The sequence below is a fragment of the Triticum urartu genome, chromosome 5A (genome assembly GCF_056163025.1).
Source record: "Triticum urartu cultivar PI428250 chromosome 5A, HENAU_Tu73, whole genome shotgun sequence".
NCBI lineage: Eukaryota > Viridiplantae > Streptophyta > Magnoliopsida > Poales > Poaceae > Triticum > Triticum urartu.
In genome coordinates, this window is record NC_141877.1 from 534651728 (window position 1) to 534658626 (window position 6899).

At 47.2% G+C, this 6899-nt stretch overlaps 1 long non-coding RNA gene across 4 annotated transcripts; it reads left to right on the forward strand.

The window, feature by feature from the left end:
- The first annotated feature begins 254 nt into the window (after positions 1–254).
- Positions 255–3128, forward strand: LOC125556552 (uncharacterized). Of its 4 annotated transcripts, none has more exons than XR_015602600.1 (7): positions 255–577; positions 912–958; positions 1039–1066; positions 1153–1259; positions 1363–1445; positions 2003–2073; positions 2740–3128. It is a non-coding gene; the product is annotated as an uncharacterized LOC125556552 (long non-coding RNA). The 4 variants fall into 4 exon arrangements; XR_015602601.1 differs by having other exon boundaries at positions 2016–2073; XR_007305128.2 differs by having other exon boundaries at positions 1363–2073.
- Positions 3129–6899: the final 3771 nt, after the last annotated feature.

Below are 6899 nucleotides of genomic sequence, written 5' to 3' on the forward strand. Positions count from 1 at the left end.
ATATACATAGAATCTTAGCAGCAACGCGGTTAAAAGAAGGCGCTACTGCTAATTAGTAGTAGCGAGGGGTATAAAAACCGCGCTACTACTAAGTTTATAGTAGTAGCGTGGGGTATAAACCCGCGCTGCTACTAAGTGGTCTTCACCATGCCTCTCGGGATAGGCCATAGTAGTAGCCAGGGGTGTAAAATCTGCGCTACTACTAAGTTAGTAGCTATAGCGCAGGTAACACCCCCACTCTATTACTAAGCGTGTCCAGTGCTGCACCATCCACCCCGGCCCGATCCACTCCCACCCCACCACTCTCTCGTCCTCGGTCCACCCCATCCCGGGCGTCTCGCTCACCGGAGGAGTCTCGCTCGGCCTCCCCTCTCCCTGACCTAGCCGCCACCTCTCGCCCTCCCGTGAACTCCATGGCGGCTGCCGCCTGATCTGCATCCTCGCCGGCCCTGCTGCCTCGCCGCCGCCCCTGCTGACCCCATCTACCTCGCCGCCGCCCTGGTCTTCAAATCGCGGCTGCCCCACTTCAACCTGCCCGCCGCCAGGTCCAGCATACCGTCGCCGCCGGCCGGGAGAGGTAGCTACTCCGCCTCCTCCTCCCCTCTTCCTTCCCCTACCTCCCTCCTTCCTGCCTCGGCCCGGCGAGCCCCTGCTGCGTGCGTGACCAGGGACAAGCCCTTGATTTTTGTTTGACAAGGGATGAGGCCTGCCAATTTGTTTCTACGGAGAGCCCTTGTTGTTTACAGAGAGCCCTTGTTGTTTACAGAGAGCCTACACTTATGTCAATATTGTTTTGTCAACTACTGTATCTATCTTTTGTACAGAGAGCCGTATATGTTTCAGACCAAAAATTTGCTTCTCTATTCCCTTGTGATTATCATGTCTAGGTTGACCTGCTCCTGTGCGTGCAGGGCAACATCGACGCTGGACCAGATGGACGAGCTGCAGTGCCAAACTGGTACCTCTGAATTTTGCTTCAGTTTTCCTTCCTGCTAATCTGAATTTAGGGGAAGCTCTGAATTTTGTTATGTTTTGCAGGGAGAGGAATAGACGCTCCAGCAGAGTGGTATTCTCTATGCAATCAAACAAGAAGCATTTAGTGTTGTTTTGCTGAATGAAAAAAGACTAAAATCAGAACACATATGATTGCAGATTATGCGTGTGTATGTGGAGAAGATAACTGGGTCGATTGATTTGATGTTAATTTGTTTGCTTCACTCTGTTTATTTATGGCTACGATGACGGTAGCGACACACGAGGTAAATTAAACCCAGCCCCCCTTCGCGTTCCCGTCCATTCCGCTCACCTTGTGCTCCTAGCTGACGAACCCCTTTCCTCCTCCCCCCTTTCCGGCGATTGAAGATGAGGCGCAGGTGGGCGCCGAGGGGGAGAGCCAGCAGCCGGCGCTGGAGTACGAGGAGAGGATCCACAAGTTCCCCGGCGCGGTAAAATTACCGACCTAACTCTGAATCCTAGTTAATTTCGCTACTGTCCTAATCACTCTGCAAACAAGCAGATCGGCCAGAAACCTTATGTTTGCTGTCCAGTGTCAATGGTGGAGCTCGAAACCCTGGAACCACGCTGAACCTCATGAATAGACTTGAATATTTGTTTTAGGTAGATGCTTGACCATTATGCTTTGGAAGAGTGCACGTGAGCCTACCATTTGAAACTGTAGTTGACCAATCTAATTTGGCATGACCAGTTGTAGCTTTGAGTTTGATAAAAGGGTTAACAATATCAAGGGATTTTGTTTGACCTTTGCATTTTCCGCAGGTTGCAATTCATGTAGCACAAAGTAGTATATTTATTGGTCCATATGTTTGTAGATCATAATGGATCTGAATGTCTGAATGTCACATTATATCACTATAAATGTCGTTTTGAACTTTGATATGGTCTTCCAGTGTACAGTTTGACATCATTTTTCTTGAAAATATGCTTCGTCGAATAAAATAGGCACATATAAGCAGAGTACATTTCATTAGGCTTGTTTTATCAGTTTGGTGTTATAGATGGTTGACGGGGAGAGACGACACTGCCGGTTTGCTGAAGTGGTAGGTTGCCATTCAGGTCAGTCGCCAATACTCTTCTTCCTTGGGCTCCAGAATTTACTTGCATTAGGGAGTTAGCCGAGCCACATTTAACCTGGTGAAGACAAGATTACGACTTTAGTCATTGATAGTCAACATAAGAACACAACTAAAATATGCGCAGAAGTTAGTTAGGCTGTAGCCAGAAGCTGTAGAGACTGTTTGGGTGTGATTCCTGTCGGTGGACTGATGAAATTTTTGGTAGAGCAATTCAGGCATGTAGTTGGATGGATGAATATACCTTGCATACATCTCTAGGATTTACAGAATGAAGCTAACAATTCCTTGAGCCTACTATGTTATATATGTTAGGAGTATCCTCGGCCAGGTTAATTACTAATGATCTGAATTGCTCGAATAGATGCAAACTTGTGGCCACACAAGTTAACTTTTTACATTTTACCTAATGATTTTTATACTAGCTAGCGTTTCTCATATCACAAAAGCTGTTGCTGCACTTGGGATAGAATACAGGATTTTCTGAAAATGAAAGCGAGTTCACCATGACTACGACAGATACTAGGTAGTTTAACTTGGGATAGAATACAATGCACGGGTTACAACAGAAGTTATTTCTTGTCTCAGAATTACTGATTGCTCTTTGTTCTCATTTTCCTTGTTAGCTGAAACTATTCCTTGTCTACAGATAAGAGGAAGCCATGTTCGGAGCCACCGACAGTGTCTTCCTTGGATTCGTTCGTGTAATAAGGAGGGTACCCGGCCTTCTTCACGTGTCGAGCAACAAGTAAGGACCAGCCTTGTTTAGGTTGGTGGTGGAATGCTAGAGAAGTGGTCTGTTTAGGTTGGTGGTGGAATGCTAGGGAAGGTACCCACCTTTAGATGATGGTTGTGTTCGTCTGATGTTAAATGGGATGTCGTGATTTCTTTCAGTTGAGATGTTGTTCCTTGACACGAGTCTGATGTTAATGGGATGTTGTGATTTCTTTCAGTTGAGATGTTGTTCCTTGACATGAGTTTATTTTGCACTGGGCATGTCTATTTTCTATCCAGAAATAATGCATCTAAATTTTATTTTATTTAATTCCTAATTAGCTACTAGTAGTGTGGGAGGAGAAGCGCACGCTACTACTACCTAGGATAGTAGTAGCGCTGGTTGAGATAGTAGTAGCGCGCTGCCATCTGTGCTACTAGTAACAGACATACTAGTAGCGTGGGTGGCATCCGCGCTACTGCTATCTAGTTAGCTGTAGCGCCTTATTGGTAGCGCGGGTGCTCGCGCTGCTGATAGGCCTAAAACCCGCGCTGCTGCTAGGCTTTTCCCTAGTAGTGGCAGGTTGAAGAGGCTCAGCGCAGCTCCTACTTCTCTTGCAAGGCTCCTTCCTAACATCTTATACTTGGAAATCCTCAATCTTGTCTTCATTGCACCCCCTCAACAAGGTGACACAAACTAGTTACTCGTCTCCTTGGAAAATAAATATGCATACTTTCCAGTCTGTGAACACAAAAGGATGAGATTATAACAAAACAACACCACATAATTATGTCAACTAGTTACTCGTCTCCTTGGGAGATAAATATGCATACTTTCCTAACATACTTACCTACTGTAGTGTACAGCCAAACCTTTATGTCACCTATGAGTTAGGCAAGGTCCCACTACAGCAGCCCTTAGTGTTTAAATCATTGACAAGCTATGTTAGAGTGTTAGGTTAAGAACAGCAAGTAATCAAACAAAATAGTCCGAGTATGGCTGGCTGATGCAAACAAGCAATTGAACGGATGTGTGAGCAAATCTTACATATCAAGGAAAGAAGCAAAGAAGGAGGCTTAAAGACCATCACTTGACTGACCAGATTTAAGGGGCATTTAAACATCATGTGCAACGTATGAACTAACATAAATATTGCATATTCCAGAATATACAACGGAATGCACATGTATTAGGTTATGCCATGTATGATGATGCCTAAATGTACAGATAGCAGGCAGGAGTGATTCATCATTGCACGCACAATTGAATTGCAGGTTAAGGGCCAGTTTGATTATGCCTTTTCAGGGCATATTGTCAAAATAATCCATAAAATATGTAAAGAAGTCATTTTTGAGTTATGGGCTTGGGCTTAACGAATTTTGCTTTGGAGGGGGGTGTTTCGGGTAGAACCTCACTAAAAATTGAAGGGAAGGGGAATAGTGAAATGACTCTGTTGTCTGCCTATATTACACTCAAAATGCAACTGCTGACGCCCATGTCACACCTGACACTCAAGTAAAAACAAACACACAAGCATTCATTGCCCTGCCCGCTTGCATCTCCTCTCCCCTTTCCCTCTACCTTGATCCCCTGCCTGCAGCACTAGGGTTCCTCCAACAAGCCATCGCCACTGGTGCACTACATCTTGTACTTTTTCATTGTGTAACCCAATCTGCAAGTTGACACGGCTAATTTCAGACATCTCTACATGACACTACATTGCATATCCTTGCGCATATTTAAACCACCAATTAACGATTGTGTGCGTACCATAAACTAGCCATGACTCTGTATGCTGGACTAGCAGGCACTCTAAGGGAGCCTAATGTAGTGCACTGGAATTCCTACATGCCACCTATGATTTTGTGTAATGTACTGCCACTATTCCTAAATATATGTCTTTGTAGAGATTCCAGTATGGACCACATACAGATGTATATAGATGTATTTTCGAGTGTAGATTCACTCATTTTGCTCCGTATGTAGCCTATAGTGGAATCTCTAGAAAGACTTATATTTAGGAACGGAGGTACGAGGTAGTATCATGTATGACATCTACATATCTAATTTAGCAGCCAGTAGTAGAAATCATTGTCTGCACAAAGGGATTACTGGTCAAAAATCCTAGCAAAGCACGCTGGCAGGCAGAGAACAATGCAAGAGAGAGAGACGCGCTTACAAGATCATAGCAATGCCTCAGTCCAGGATCTTGGTTGGCCAAGCTGTTAGATCCAGAAGAAACATCGTCCTTGTAGTTTTTGCCAGCTGCATAACAGGTAACATCGACCGGTTAGTATATTTGAAGTACATCGGGCAGGTGATGCTGGACGGGTTTAAAGGTGATGAGTACCTAGGCCGTGGCGGGTGCTTGGCATATCTCCAAACTATGGGAATCAAGTTAGAAACATCGAGGGTGATGACGCTGCGCTGGCTGTCGGGGTCCGATAAGGAGATCTAGAACCGTCGAGTAGGGTGTTTGTGGAGCGGCTCCGGTAGGGTGGACTATGGTGTGGGCGAAGCGGATCTATGGCCGTGGACAAGGGCGTAGGTGAAGCTGCTCCATTGGTTGGGTTAAGGATGGTGTCGACCATGCGGATCTGCGGCCATGGACGGGGCGTCAGAAGCTGCTCCGGTGGTTGGGTTAAGGGTGGTGTCGGTGTCAAAACCGGCGGATCTCGGGTAGGGGGTCCCGAACTGTGCGTCTAGGCCGGATGGTAACAAGATGCAAGGGACACGAAGTTTTATCCAGGTTCGGGCCCTCTCGATGGAGGTAAAACCCTACGTCCTGCTTGATTAATATTGATGATATGGGTAGTACAAGAGTAGATCTACCACGAGATCGAAGAGGCTAAACCCTAGAAGCTAACCTATGGTATGATTGTTGTTGTGTATGTTGTCCTACAGACTAAAACCCTCCGGTTTATATAGACACCGGAGAGGGTTAGGGTTACACAAAGTCGGTTACAATGGTAGGAGATCTGCATATCCGTATTGCCAAGCTTGCCTTCCACGCCAAGGAAAGTCCCTTCCGGACACGGGACGAAGTCTTCAGTCTTGTATCTTCATAGTCCAGGAGTCCGGCTGAAGGTATAGTCCAGCCATCCGGACACCCCCTAATCCAGGACTCCCTCAGTAGTCCCTGAACCAGACTTGAATGACGACGAGTCCGGCGCGCGGATTGTCTTCGGCATTGCAAGGCGGGTTCCTCCTCCAAGTACTTCATAGAAGATTTTGAACACAAAGATAGTGTCTGGCTCTGCAAAATAAGTTTCCACATATTGCCATAGAGAGAATAATATTTACACAAATCTAATCTGCTGACGTATTCCGTACTGTGACACACCACGGCCAAGCCTTTATCCGAGTCGTTTCATTATCCCACCTCCGCGCATCATGCGAGGCGGTTTCCTTGGCACGTCTTGTTAAAGCAGAGATCGTGTCCCCTTATTCCTGGATTCTCATCAATACGGGCGTGGGTAACCCAACCGCGCCATTGATTACGGCGCTTGGAGATAAGAGAGTTTTACCAGGCTGGTGGGGACACGTAGTTGCGTCCACCCATATAAGGGGATAGGGATCCACCTTTTCACCTACGCCTTCTTCCTCCCCTGCTTATCCATTCTCGCGCACTCAAGCTCCAGCGCCCAAGTCCGCACTCCCCACCTCAACCTTCTCCAGCCATGTCCGGAGTGGGAGGCAAGTGGATGGTCTCCTCCGTCACGGAGGGACACATCAAAAAACTGAGGAAGGCCGGATACTTGTCTAACGACATCGCGCACCGGCTTCCCAAAAAGGGGCAGCTCATCCCCACCCCTAGGCCCCATGAGAGGGTGGTGTTCCTCCCCCATTTCCTCCGTGGACTGGGCTTCCCCCTCCACCCATTTGTCCGGGGGCTCATGTTCTACTACGGCCTGGATTACCACGATCTGGCCCCGAACTTTGTCCTCAACATCTCGGCATTTATCGTCGTGTGCGAGGCTTTCCTCCGCATCCGCCCCCATTTTGGCCTATGGCTCAAGACTTTCAACGTCAAGCCGAAGGTGGTGCGCGGCAACCAGGCGGAGTGCGGAGGCGCCATGGTGGGCAAGATGGCC